The sequence below is a fragment of the Monomorium pharaonis genome, chromosome 1 (genome assembly GCF_013373865.1).
Source record: "Monomorium pharaonis isolate MP-MQ-018 chromosome 1, ASM1337386v2, whole genome shotgun sequence".
Classification (NCBI taxonomy): Eukaryota; Metazoa; Arthropoda; class Insecta; order Hymenoptera; family Formicidae; genus Monomorium; species Monomorium pharaonis.
In genome coordinates, this window is record NC_050467.1 from 9,702,219 (window position 1) to 9,718,216 (window position 15,998).

Sequence of the window (15,998 nt, forward strand, 5' to 3'; positions counted from 1 at the left end):
TCTATGCGCAAAAACCAAAATGGCTGTCGCGCATAGACATCGCATGAGCTGCCTCACCTGGGGCTCGATTCTTGAATTCATTCGCAAGAGAAACGTATTCGCAAATTCTGTTCTTGCAGAAAAGTTGGAACCTTATTGGCTATCGTATGACCTTTAACCAATAAATTTGCACTTTTCTGAAGTGGGTATTTGCGCATACGTTTCTCTTGCGAATAAATTCAAGAATTGAGCCCCTGGGGCTCGATTCTTGAAGTCATTCGCAAGAGAAACGTATACGCAAATACTCGCTCTAACAGAAAGTTGTAAGTTTATTAGTTAATAGCCATACGATAGCCAATAAATTTCTAACTTTTCTGTAAGAACAGAATTTGCGAATACGTTTTCTTGCGAATGAATTCAAGAATCAAGCCCCAAGAATCGAGCCCCTGGGGTACGTTCCGTTTCACGCATGATACGCATGATGCATCGTTCATCCTTGTTGTTTGTCAAACGTTAAACAAGGATGAACAATGCATGATGCGCATAATGCATTGTTCATCCTTGTTTAACGTTTGACAAACAACAAGGATAAACGATGCATCATACGTATTATGCGTGAAACGGAACGCACCCCTCGAGAGCTAAGGGCCACCGCACAAACTCTTCCATAACGCGTTACGTTACGTTAAGTACTCCATACGAACCTAAGTTGTACTTAAAATTTAACTTAAATCAACACACTAAGGGCCACCGCACAAACTCTTCCATAACGCGTTACGTTACGTTAAGTACTCCATACGAACCTAAGTTGTACTTAAAGTTTAACTTAAATCAATGCACAAAGAAATCCTTAACGTAAGAACTTAAGAACTTACGTTAAGGATTTCTTTGTGCGTTGATTTAAGTTAAATTTTAAGTACAACTTAGGTTCGTATGGAGTACTTAACGTAACGTAACGCGTTATGGAAGGGTTTGTGCGGTGGCCCTAAGATTCGACTATGAATTCCGGCCTATGTGGTGGGGCGCGGGAGACCATTCCCATGCGCGCATGAATTGCGCATGGAGTGAAACGGAACGATCTTCAAGTTTTCCATGCGCTTCATGCGTGAAACGGAACGCACCTTAGGGCCACCGCACAAGCTTTTTCGTAACACGTTACGTTACGTTAAGTGCTCCATAAATCTAAGTTCGTACTTAAAATTAAACTTACATCAACGCACAAAGAAACTTTTAACGTAAGTTCTTAAGTTCTTACGTTAAGGATTTCTTTGTGCGTTGATTTAAGTTAAATTTTAAGTACAACTTAAGTTCGTATGGAGTACTTAACGTAACGTAACGCGTTATGGAAGAGTTTGTGCGGTGGCCCTTAGCAGTATTTTGTTACGTATGTAAAGACCCCCGCACACAGGGGTGGGGGTAAGGCTTATGTACGATATAACAGGTATTTCCTTCTCTCTTACACACGCCTGCGTGTGAGAGAGAAGAAAATACCTGGTACTAAAGACCTATAATCAAAGATGCGCCAATGGCCCCCCACCATGACTGCTATCCACCATCTTGTACCCATACGGAGACTGGATGGGGGCTGGGGCCGGTGGCTGAGGTCTGGGGCTGGGGTCTAGAGTAGTGGAGATAGTAAACAATGCGAGCCTGCTCCAAGTTGTACGCAGCCATATAACAGATGCAAATTTAATTTTTCTTGTTCTTCCTGAGTGTATCGTCAAAATATAGTGACCCTCGAGAATGCAGAGATTGAATTATTTTATAATTTCTGACACATATTCCTTTAACCTATACTGCTCAACACAGAGCACTCTCCCCTCTTCCTCGCCCAGCGTGGGTACGCAATGGCGGATAAACCATGTGACTCAAGTGACCAATCAAAATTGTGTTCGCCATTGGCGAATCTTTGATTATAGGTCTTTGGCCGGAATTCATAGTCGAATCTTATTCAAGTTCCAGCTTAAGCACGATCTTGAAACATCAATGCTGTTATTTCATTGGTTAAATAAGTCTCAAGTCGGCTCGAACCCAGTGAACACATTTTATAGCGGCAATGGTTTAGTTTACATCGTCAAAACCTTAGTACGCGTATTAAGTTTGGTGCGCACCAAAGCCTTAGTACGGGCGCGTTTACATCGAATGTACTAAGCATGTACTGTGAAAAATATAATACAAATTTAATTCATGTTGATGTCTCCTACTAAGACATTTTCACACCGGTTTTTAGATTTTAGCACTGAGGTTATGCTCAATTGCTAAATTCTCTCTAAAATGCGTTTTATGCGTTTACATCGACATTTGTATCACTTGGTACGCGTATCAGTTTAGTACGATACTCCTACTTGATACGCTCGGGTTACACGACATTTTCCCGATAAATGGAGGCGAAAAGGTTGGTACCAACGAAAATTCCTATGGAAACATCATTTTATTTTTTGCAGGTTAGTAACACTGTTCAAGTAGTAATCTGTTAGTTTGAGTAACCTTTTTGACATATGCGCGCGCGCGTATATATAAATAATAAAGTAATAATAAACAGGACTGAGTAAGAGAAGTTAATATTAATATTAACTTCTCTTACTCAGTCCTGTTTATTATTACTTTATTATTTATATATACGCGCGCGCGCATATGTCAAAAAGGTTACTCAAACTAACAGATTACTACTTGAACAGTGTTACTAACCTGCAAAAAATAAAATAATGTTTCCATAGGAGTTTTCGTTGGTACCAACCTTTTCGCCTCCATTTTTCGGGAAAATGTCGTGTAACCTACGCTCGTACCAAATTGATCCGGCAGCGTTTACATCGTGCGTACTAAATATTTAGTACGAATTTGATACGAATATGGTACCTGATACGCGTATCAAATGCACGATGTAAACTAAGCCAATATAACATGGAAGTTACATGTAATTTAACATTGTTATTCTTGTGATATGTAGGTGCTATATGACATGGAAATAACCTGTTACGTAATATTTGTTATACGCAAGTGATCTAGCTGTTATACATCGTTTTGGCGTTACAGTTATTCAACAAAAATTGTATAATCGTAACATCGTACGATAGGTACGAGGCTACCTACTTGAGCCGTTACAGGCCGATATCAAACAAAAATAATCTAAAATTGATTTAACGTTATTATTTATAATGGTAACAACCTGTTATATTTGTAAAAGACGCTATGAAAAAAAGAATGACATATCGTTTCATTTATAAGTATGCATATTAACCTTTAGAGAACCGGCATTTTTTCATAAAAATAGTGATTTTTTAAGCAAAATTTTGTACATATTTATAACGTATCATAATTTGTCGTGCAAAATTTTGTTCATCAGAGGACAAAATCTCTTTGTCCTCCAAAGATTAATAAAACAATACATAATAAATTATAAGTGTAATAATTATAAATTTAATAAACATTTGATTTAATAAATTTAATAAACATTTAATAAAATGTGTTATTTAATTTAACCTTTCTAAAGTTTTAAAACCTTTCTTTAGTTTTAATTTATATTTTTTAAATATTTACTTTAATATTTTTAAAAATTACATACTGTGCATTCATTAATTGGCATGCATCTTTTAAATCTTAAATTATGTATCACTTGATGAATGCACAGTGTTTTGTAAGCAATTTTTTCTCGTACGAGTTCAAGAATCGGGCCTCAGATTGTATAGTTCGGACCTGTTTCTATACGAAAAAAGACAAAATATATCCACCTCTCTGTCGTTTTCCCCGCGCGCGTCACAACGCACCAAGGCCCCTCTATTAATATAAGTTCTATGGTTGGAGTGAATAGGAGCATATCGGGGCATGGTGACGCAAACAATATACGTTATGTAGAAGTCTGTGTGGCAGCCCTAAAGGCTATCACACACGAAATGACATAAAGCCGCCACACAGATTTTTGCATAACGCATAGTGCACGACGCATAAAAGAATCAATCAATATTAACATTTTATTAATCTTTAAAAGACCGAAGTGTCCAAGTGATATTAAGGGGATACTAAACTGTTGGTTAAACTTGATCAAGGTCGATAATGTAGTGTCATTTGTGCACATGATCATTAACAAAATTTTGTATGTATTTCTTTTGTAGATTTGGAAATCCTACTCCAAAATTAAAGTTTATGTATTAATATCAGCTTATTAATTGAATACCAAGATTTAAAAAAAATTTTTCAGATTGCTCTTTTTAGACACGAAATTTTTTGGCTAAACAATCTTCTTTATTAGAACGCATATGTTCAATCTGAAAGCGTAGCATTGTTCCTAAATGTTTACTTGTATTGGGCCTAGGCTTGATTTATGCGTACAAAGTCTAAAATTTTTGCATCAAGCACATTTTGTTACAAGTCGACGCTAGAAGCAGATAATTTTAAAATTTTTTGTTGTTTTTCCTATAAAATTGTTACAACCCGTCTTTGTTATTGTCTATTTACTTTAATCTTGGAAAAGGATTTTTAATTCTATAAATGCAATTAAAAAATTAATGAGCCAGAAAATTATTGGTAAAACAAGACAACTTTAGTATCTTCTTAAATCTTCGAGGTCACACTGGATGGTTATCACCCATCGCTTAAACACATTATATCTTTCCAATTTAACAAAAAATGATATTAGTAACGCTATTTAATGGTAATTCAAGGTTTCATCTATGCTCTTGTACTATTCTGTAACTGAAAGTCGCGTTGGTTTGTTTTTAGCAGTCGTCCAAAGACAAGATAGGGTGGTACCACCCCATGTGTGACCTCCGTGTGTTTTTTTGTGTTTTTTAGTGGTGAATTTTTGTGTTCTTTGTGGCCTAAAAAGTGTAAAAGTACGATATAATACAGATTCTTATGCCTAGAATTAAAAAAAAATCTTTATGTTAATTAATTCTTCAAAAATATGTAGCATAATGGCCTATAATTTACGATAGCGACCGATGTAAGATATTTTACAAAATGATGGACGTAATGATTTCAATGATGTTAATTCGGATGTCGAGGAAAATCATATTCAAAGAATCATATTCAAGCAATTCAGAGCAATCTGTGAACGAGATGGACAGTGATCTTGAAAATGTAACGTTAGATGAACGCATTCTAACATTGCGTGCACGTGGTAGACCGCAATCTATTTTGCGAGGAAAAAATGGTTTTGCTTGGCATACAAAAAAGTGACGCTCAAGTAAATACTATCGTAACATGACTTTTCTATGAAATATTGAAAATTAAAAAAATGGGCAATAATGACGCGTGGCCAATAGTGACGTGGCCAATATTGACGTGGGCAAACGCTCCCGTCCCGAGGCGGAATTGCGGTATCTTTAGATATCAGCAATGCCTTCAACACCTTGCCCTGGGGCCAGATCCGGAAAGCCCTCGATTGGTTCGGGTGCCTCCCTATCTGAGAACGGTGGTCAAGGACTACCCGGTCCATCTGGTATGTTAGGCCGGACGGCCGCCTCATCACGAGGGGGACCGGTTGCGGGGTTCCGCAGGGGTCGGTCCTAGGACTCATCCTGTGGAACCTAGCGTACAATTGGTTCTGCGGGGCTTCATCCCGGGGGGGCCCCAAGTTGTGTTACGCAGACGACACGCTCTTGGTGGTTTCCGGGGATAACTGGGGTGGGGTTGGTCGGCTGGCGTCCAGATCGGTGGCACTGGTCATCGACTGGATTACGAAGTTGGGCCTGTGGGTGGGCCTTCGCAAGACCAAGGCTGTCTGGTTCGCCGGGCCTCGGGTGCAGGGCTCCCGCGGTCCTATATTACGGTGGGAGGGGCTCGGGTCGAAGTCGAGACCCGGATAAAGTACCTGGGCTTCGTCCTCGACAGCCGCTAGAGTTTCCGGGAGCACTTCGGCAGCCTAGCCCCCCGTTTGAGAGGCGTCACCTCCCATTTGGGGAAGTTGTTGTCCAACCTCGGGGGGCCGGGGGATGGTGCTCGCCGCCTCTACAAGGAAATGGTGACGCGAGCGTGGCGCTCTACGGTGCGTCCATGTGGTGGGTGGAGCTCTTGATCGACTGGCGGAATTTGCAAATTCTGCAATCGGAGCAGCGCCGGCTGGCCATTCGGCTCGCGCGGGCGTACCGCACCATCTCCTGAGAGGTGACGTGCACGGTGTCGGGAATGTTGCCTTGGACCATCCTGACGAAGGTACGCAGACCGCTTTGAGTGACGAGCGGCTCTCCGCCGGGATGGCCTTACCCCGACGCCGAGGACTGTCGCGGCCTGGAATCTCCAGTCCCGGCGGCATTCCTTGGACCTCTGGGCCAGGCAGCTGGCCCGGGCGCGCGGGATCTGAGGTTCTTCGGGGCGGTCCGCCCGGTCCTAACAAAGTGGGTGAGCCGGGTCCACGAGCCCCTTTTTTATTCAGGCTGGTGCAGATGCTCGCCGGGCACGGTTGCTTCGGTGAGTACCTACACCGAATTGGGAGGGAGATCGACGAGCGATGTCATCACTACGAGGCGGCTTGGGACACGGCGCAGCACACTAGAGGTGTGTCTCGCTTGGACGGGGCAGTGCCGTGTCCTGACCAGTGGGGAACGACCTCTCGCTCCCGGCCGTGGTGGCTTCCATGGTCGGGGACGAGGGGTTGTGGAAGGTAATGGCCTTCTGCGAGGAAGTTATGTCGCAGAAGAAGGCCGCAGAGGGAAGCGTCCCAGATGCTATATCGTATCGGATACTATATCGGATTGGGGTGGTTTATATAAGCCAGCAATAAGTCTGAAAACTACTATAATCACGTAAGTTATAATTTATAACTTTTTAACTATTAGGGTGACTTGACATGTCGCGTAACTTGCGTAAGCGTACTTTTTTTGTAATGAAAGAAATGCAGTTTACGCATACCCCCGCTCCGCGAAAAGGGCGAGAACTAGTACGCAACCGCGGCCCGCCGTATGCCCCGAGCACCCTCCCGTTGTGGTGGAGGGGCATCGGTCGCCCCTCCGCTTCCGCTAGTGTGGCACGGGGGGGCGCAACCACACGCCCTCCCTTTCTCTAGTTTGGGGACGCCATGATGGGCCGGTCCGTGTTCCCCCACGAGCCGACCCGGCAGCCCCTCAGGGAGAGAAAAACGGAAGAGGGCAGGCTAGGGAATCCTCCCGTACGCCACTCCTGTTCCGCCTCTGCGGATGAGGTCGGCAGTCGGGCTCGACTTCTGACCCCTCTCCGCGGGAGTGAGTCTCAGATGCGCACAGTAATAAACGGACACAGTAACAAACGGACACAGTAATAAACGGACACAGTAACAAACAGACACAGTAATAAACGGACACAGTGGAAAACGAACTCGTCTGTGTCCGTTTCGCTGTGTGCGCATTTGGTCTGTGTCCGTTTCGCTCTGTGCGCATTTGGTCTGTGTCCGTTTGTTACTGTGTCCGTGTGTTACTGTGTCCGTTTCACTCAGCCTGCTGTGTCCGTTTATTACTGTACGCATCTGGGACGCTCCCATAAAAGCATGCTATCAACTGCGTTCCAATTTTAATAAGCCTGCTATAGGTGCAAATCTCGATTTCAAATTGAAACGATATCTTCAGTGATGAGAGTAAAACACATAATGGAAGGAAATAAGGTGTGGCAGTTCTTGTGACAAGTTTTGTTCTGTTCTGCGCCTAAGGATGGTGGGGATCCGCACCTTAGACCATATACTACTGGACCGCGCAATGTCTAGGAAAACTAGTTCCGAGTAAAGAGAAAGAGACAGCGCTTTAGTGACATATATACATTGAAGTAGCGGGCGTTTGTGCTAACTCCTGTTCTAACAGATAAACTGTAACGTTTTATGTAAATTATCGATAAAGCTTCGAAAAATGTATTAGATTTGAAATGAAATATATGACACTTTATTTGATAGAATCCATCGATATCGAGGTTATTTCTACTGCATTTAAGTGTTCACAGTTATTAACAAGAGAATATGTCAGAACGTGGCAATGCAGCATTTAGCAACGTATACTCCCTTGAGGGAGTTTTGTCACACGCGTAAGAAGGCACTATCTGTCTCTTTCCCATTACTCGGGGACAGTTTGTACAAGAGGCAATGTGCGGTCCAGTCATAGAACTTATACTAATGGGAGGGAAATAGCATATATCGTCCGTATGCCGAAACCGTGTCCAACATCTGTGCGACAAAGATAGGTAGAACATGACTTGACATGAAATGAGACAGAACTAGTTTTCTGTCTCATTTCACAACTTTTCCTCATAATGCGCACGAGCGACCGTATTTGTAGGTATGAGACAGAACTAGTTTTCTGTCTCACTTCTTGGACACACTTGTACGGGTTCTTTTCCCCTTCCATTAGTATAAATTCTATGGCTCCAGGGGCCCAATTCTGTACTTGCTCACCGACGACTGTCAGTATCGGTCGTTACCGACAATTATCGGTTGCACGACCGACAGGAACGATGCGTTTATTCTCGACACGGGCTCTACTGACAATCGTCGGTTGACATCACAAATGGTTGAGAGACAGTCACGGACAAAAGTTAAGAAATACGGAAATTTTACCAATCGCGTGACAAGTCCACGAGAAAGTTTGTTCCTGCGCGCGATTTTAAAACTTTATAAAGAACACATATAACCGAATCCATGCATTTGTTTTAAACAAAATAAATGTTGTAAAAATATGGACGGTATCGTAGGACAATCGTCTGGGTATATATATATTTCCTAAATACTATTAGATCTACTATTTAAATATTAAGAATAAACACTATTCAATAACCTAACCTAACCTAACCTAAATCTAAACAAATTTGTGTTATTAATAAATGATTTTATTTAAAGAATGAAAGAAGACATATATGGACATATTTTTTATATTTATATGTTTTTATATAAAACATTTTTTCCCAGGATTCGTTTATTAAATAATTTTATTTTGGTAGCACTGTCAAAAAACAATGTTCTTCACGAGCATTAATATAACAAATAGAGGATTTAGATTTATATATGGAAAAACAGCCGTTTTGCTGCCAATCGATTTTCTGGGAATGATGGCAAACTGTAATTATAGCAAAAATGGAAAGAGGAAAGGCTTAATTCTCTACCCGGTAGAAAATGTAATTATAAATATTATTATAAAAAATTTAGCAATAAAACACATATAAAATGCTATATGTACAAATTTGTTTTTTTAACGTTTTAATTTTATAAAATATGCAAAATGTAAAAGTGTTGAGGATGCGAAGTGGCGCCGCTCAGGCCACAATCCGCAAATGAGTGTTCCATCTTAGTTTGCGTGGTCTATGCTGGAGACTGTCCCCTCCCCGGGCTCCATGGCCTGCTTTCGTCGGCGTGGCGTGGCGAGCGTAGGCACTCTTTTTTTCCCCTACTGGTTTTTCGGCATGTAGTCATTGTCGCATAACAAGAGTGTGTAACCAAAAGGTCTAATAAACGAGTCATCATATATAAACATACATTCCCTGTACGACTGCTCTTCTCACAAAGAGAAATTATATATAGTCAATGTATCACGATTCTAAGCAAGAAATCTCAAAATTTAATTTTAATTTACTTATTTAAAGATTTTTTGATAAAAGTTTACTGGAACATATTCAAAGTTATCTAGTCCCAGAACGCAGCAAATAAAAACAGAAATTTATAAAATTCGCGTAACAAACGAACACAGTAATAAACAGACACAGTAACAAACGGACACAGACCAAATGCGCACACTGCACATGCGCACGGACCAAATGCACACACGGAAAGTCGCAAACCCATGTAATGCAGTGAATGCTTTGCGCGCACACGCACGCACGCACGCGCGCGCGCGCGCGCGCACACACACACACACACACACACACACACACACAAATTGACGTGGGCAATATCATGCGTAGCCAATATTGACATGGCCAAACGGGTGCCACTCTTTGTTACTGTGTCCGTTTCACTCAGCCTGCTGTGTCCGTTTATTACTGTGCGCATCTGGGACGCTCCCAATGTTTTCACTCTCTTCCGAGCCCAACTAGCAATATAGTCTTATTACGTATATGGTGTTACTTAAAGTATTTCTATTATTGTGATTGAATAACACATATGAATATATTAAAGGTTAATTCAATTTAAAATTTTTCTTGTTTTTTTAAGAGAATACTAAGTGTTTAATCGATCAAAAAATAAAGTTAGATTTAATTATAAATCTATTTATTTGCTATACGGATTGTTTTTTAAATCAAATTTCTTTGATAGGGGACTAATGAGCCAATACAGGTCTTGGTGTATAAATCTTTCTACTTGATTATAATGAATAGACGTTTTGATCTGCCATCAGATCATCTTCCGTGTTAAATAACAAAGGACCTCGCACAATTTATATGAAAAAAAAAGCTTGGTCAATTTCCTCGAATTTTTTATATATTGTAGCACTTACAGCCCTAATAAAAAATTACAATCTATGCGACCTTTCTATGCCTAGTTTCGGAGATAAAAATTTTTTTAAATTGCCATTTTAAAGTTACTGCGTGAGTTTGCACTTGTCAACTTGCTCGCATATGTATATATACACATATATCTGCATGTATAAATGTCGTGACACTCTGTGTGTGTGTGTGTGTATGTGTGTGTGTGTGTGTGTGCGCGTGCGTGTAAATCCTGCTCTTGGCGTTACTTAGAATCAACGGCGTGGACGTGCCAGAAATCTGATCCCGTGTGCGTGCGTGTGCGTTACAGCAGAGATAAGGCCCTCACGCTTCGTCATTCCCGTGCATGTTTTGACTCCAAACCCTCTCTGCTGTGTGTGTGTGTGTGTGTGTGTGTGTGTGTGTGTGTGAAGGGGGTGTTAATTAATATTACAACGTTATTATTCATTAATGAGTATTAGATCGTTTGGATTGTGCTTATCTGTGCTGTAATACGCACGCACGCACGCACGCTCGCCCGCCCGCCCGCTTGCACACACGCACGCCCGCACGCACGCACGCACGCACGCACGCACGCACACACAGAGTGTCACAAACATTTATACATGCAGATAAACTACAGGACAAAATTAAAGGAACAAAAGTTTGAAGTAGCGTCATGTTCGTAAAAGTTGAGCAAAAAATCTGAATTTTTTATATGATAAAGCCCAAAGTATTGACTTGACCCCTAAAAAATTTTCCCGCTGTAGATCCAGCAGTTTCGGAGTTATGCCTCTCGAAGCAACTCCCGGTCAAAAACAAAAGTTGCAAGGTTGTAACTTGGAAAGCACAGGACAATCTGATGCGAAAAACAAACCAGAAAAATTTGGAAATGGGCTAAGCCGGTTCTGTAGGTGTCGCTTAGAGCGTCCTTGGTGCGCCCTGATACCCCCATTCCTTTTCAATCCTTATTCGCAACTTCTTAGGACTGACAGTGGTGACAGCGTTTTGCGTCTCGTCCGTCCAATCAAGAACAATTCTCTAGCACCGCTTGGCTTTAAAACCGTTAAATGTCGAAGGTCTTACCTTTCTATGACCTTTACCATTTCGCGAGGGTGGGTTAGGCAACTACCCCTAACACTAATTAGCACCCGCAGGTGCTTCCATGCGTCCGGAAAATTCGGAAATGGGCCGAATCGCACCTGTAGAGCTCTGGCACCCCTTCCTAACCACGCACGAAATCCACCCCTTTTAATCTCTACCTGCTACTCCTTCAATCGGACAGCGTGTCGCGGTTGCGCTAGGCTACAGGTGATCGCTTCAGGGCACGACTTGCATTCGAGATAAAAAAAAATCCTTGTTCTCCCAGCCATTTTCTTTTTATCCCCTTTTTTTGTGTTAGGTTTCCTTCTCTTCCTAGATTTTCCCTATATGCATCTTTCTTTGCTTTCATGCCTTTTCCAGTTGACTCTTCGTCTGCGTTCTGTTTGTTCCTGATTGCTCTTTTCGTTTCCCTTAAAAACGCATTACTTTTCCATGTAATCTTTCACATTCTCTCCATATTTTTTGTTTTTTATGTTGCTTGTGGGACAACAAAACATTGTTAAAGCAAAACAAATTCAATCAACAATTTCTTTGTTTTGCTTATTAGTGTTAGGGGGGTTACCCAACCCACCCTCGCGAGATGGTAAGGGTCATAGAAAAATGAGACCTTCGACATGTAACGGTTTTAAAGCCGAGCCGTGCTAGAGTTGTCCTTGGTTGGACGGACGCAACGTAAAACGCTGTCACGACTGTCAGTCCTAAGGGGTTGCGAATCAGGATTGAAAAGGGATGGGGGTATCAAGGCGCACCAGGGACACTCTGAGCGACATCTACTGAACTGGCTTAGCCCATTTCCGAATTTTTCTGGTTCGTTTTTCGCATCAGATTGTCCTGTACTTTCCAAGTTACAACCTTGCAACTTTTGTTTTTGACCGGGATTTGCTTAGAAAGGCATAACTCCGAAACTGCTGGACCTACAGTGGGGAGATTTTGCAGGGGTTAAGTCAACACTTTGGGCTATATCATATAAAAAATTCAGATTTTTTGCTTAACTTTTACGAACATGGCGCTATTTCAAACTTTTGTTCCTTTAATTTTGTCCTGTAGTTTATGTGTGTATATATTGTCACGACTTTTCTTGACCGGAAAGGCCGCGATCAAAATAATCAGACCGGCAGGGTAACCGATATCCGGGATGCTTTATTTACCGCGCTCGAATCTCGGCCACGCGCTGTCACAGAAACTGGTTGGGCGCCAGACGCGCTCGACGACGGGTTAATTCGCGAAATTTGTTACACCAAGACGGCCTCGATCCTCGCACGACAACCTCGACTAACTTTGTCTAACGGTAGAGGGGCAGAGCGAATGATAAGTGGACGGGCAACGACGACACGCAAGAGAAATCAACTCGATACTTAACAGGTAATAAAGGTTTATTCAAAATAAATGTGAATAATAAAGGTGATGCCAAAAGAACGTGAGCAACCAGCTATTCCACCACGCTCGATGGAGAATAACATTTGTCATCCCGACAACACTACGCTACGGCAGCGAACAGCGCAAAAAATAATGCGATAGACAGAGCGATCTCGCGGCCTACGCGCAACCGACGGAGACGGACGACCGGATTTTCCACGTACAAAAGGTTTCGTGCGTTCGAGCGTGTTGACACTTCCAGTAACGATAGATCACGGCCGCGATGCTCGCGAGGGGAGGGCACCAATCGTCGGCCAACGCCGCGGGTTTTGCCCCGTCGCAAAACCGGAAGTCCTATCCGCCTGTTACTCGCGTCCCAATACTCGCTCGTGCGAGGGCTTCGCGGCGCACGCGGTCGAGGGGAATCTCCGACGGAATCCGAGTTTTTGCGAACGCAGTCCTCGTGGCTCGGCGAGTTAGCGCCCTACCTGTTTGAATCCGATAAGTCCCAAAACCAAACGTGAAAGTGTGCAACCGCCCCGCGGTATACGTAATTCACGCCTCAACGCAAAAATGGATGCAGACCGGACCTGGGGGGAACACCCCGCTAGCCGGCAACTTCACACCCAAGAGTCTAATCACTGCGGTCTACCTTACCGATAAGTCCAGGGATCTCGTCGCCTCCCTCGTCCCGGTAGCGATGGTTGGATCCTCGGAAGATCCGGCTTGATCGATAATCAATCGCCCCATACACGCAGCTTATCTCTATCACCGCTCGCACGCAACAGCCCGGTGGATCATGGTCGATCCTGGATCGACACCGCGATCCCCCACCCGGTCATGCGCATTGTCTCCGCGCAGTGACCCACTTGCGGCAGAGTGCGCAGTCCTGCGGGCGCAGGGACGTGCGCGCCGTCATCCTTCCGGGGGCCCCGTAGGCCCCCACGCAATTTTCCATTTTCTGGTTGGCCTCCGCCGGCGCTTGTGCAGCGTACCCCGTGCCCTTCGCTCCACACGAGAGGGTCCGGCACCCCATCCGATATGTTATCTCCCATCGCGGCCTCCTTGTCGGAATGTTCTTCCCTGGCGTTGGCGGGCGCCGCTTTTCCGGTATCCGGCTGTAACTTCCCCGGGCCACACCAGGTCCCCGTGCGGGCCGTTTGCTTGCCTCTCTCGGCTGCCGGCAACGTCCCCCCCCTCCTTCTCAGCGTCACCATCGCTTCTTCTTCCTCTCCCGGTTTTCCGCCGGACTCCGTCGTGAGGCGGCCGCCACGCAAAGAAATAAATTCAACAAAATTAATAATACATTCGCTATGCCCGTCGCAATTCCCCCTGGAGATCCCCTCTTGCCTCTCGCTTATTCTTCCCCCTTCGGCGCGAACCCGCAGCCTGTGACGGGGGAGGGACGCTGCTACCCGTCGAGCGAAATTGCCACGTCACAATATACATATGCGAGCAAGTTGACAAGTGCAAACTCATGCAGTAAACCTTAAAATGGCAATTTCAAAAATTTTTATCTCCGAAACTAGGCATAGAAAGGTCGCACAAATTGTACTTTTTCATTAGGGCTGTAAGTACTACAATATATAAAAAATTCAAAAAAATTGAGCTTTTTTTTCATATAAATTGTGCGGGGTCTTTTAGATTACATAGTCCAGAGACGGAACTAGATTACGCATTAAATTGAATATACTCTTTACTCATCTCTTGTGTAACGGTAATTTAGTGAGTCGTTCGTAGAATTGTGCAATTGTCTTTTTGGATATCATCGCGCTGTTTTGTCTTAGAGTCCAAAGTTCAATGTGATATACCAAGTCTTCGTGTCTCTTCGATCAAATTTTGGAAAAGTCTATTTATTGTAATTAAGTAGAAAGATTTATATACCAAGATTCTGTATTGGCTTATTAGCCTCCTACCAAAGAAATTTGATTTTTAATCACTGGAGCCTAATATACTATATATAAATTGTTTTTTAAAATTATAGCGCTTCCCTAAAGTAGAAAACAATTTTTAATGTGTAATAAAACTATTTGCTGATTATAAATTTGATGTCAAAAACTCAAAATGACAGATCCAAAATGGCGGACCTAAAATATTCATACATAAACAATGAAAAATCAATATTAAATGTTTATTCTGCAAAGCATTTATTTGTGAAACACATAGATAGCAGACGAAAAACTATAAATGTTTACAACACCTAGAAACTGTTGACAAATAGATCTCCTATTTATAACGTAAAAAAAAGTCATAAAAAATAAAAAAAATTAAAAAATAAGAATTGAGTGAAAAAATAAGATTTTAACAATAAAAGGTAAAAAATATTTATAAAAAATAAAGAAATTATAAAAAATTACAAACACTAAAAAAATAAAAAATATAAAAACAAAAAAATAAGAAACAGAACCACAGGCCCGCTGCGTCCTCGTCGCGGTTCTGTATACGACAGAATATATGGATCATTTCAAATGCACCATTTTGAATTTTAAAATTTTGCTAAAGAATTCGTAGTGATCCCAGAAACTCTTCAAAAACTGTTTTTGTGTAAAATATTTTTGTTTTGATTCTACGTTTATATATGAATATTTTAGATCCGCTATTTTGAATTTTTGACATCAAAATCGTAATCAGCAATCCCAAAAATTCTTAAAAAAACGTTTTTGTGTAAAATTTGTACATTAATGCTACGTTCATATATGGATATTTTAGGTCCGCCATTTTGGATCCACCATTTTAATTTTTAACATTAAATTCTTAATCAGCAGAAACCCTTAAAGAAATGTTTTTGTGTAAAATTTGGACATTTTAATTCTACGTTTATATATTCAGAGGTCCGCCATTTTGAATCCGTTATTTTGAATTTTGTATTTTTGACATCAGATTTAAAATCAGCGATCCTTAAAACTTTTGTATACAAATTTTGACATTAATTACATAAAAACTGTCCAATTTATAGGCGTTTACCATTGAGATCCCAAAATGATCCCACTTTGTTAATAACGTAACAAAATAGATCTTAGTCAAGCGAAGGTTAATATATCAGCTATTCGTTCGCCATAGTAGTCGCCATTAAAATGCTGTAGTTACCTCACGTCTGTAGCCGCAGTAGTTACAGCAGGAAATGATGACAAAATCGATGACGTCACTACTCTTCAACAGCATTACCGCAGCGTGCTGTGATGCATTTTGGAACGGTATTAGTAGTGCTACCA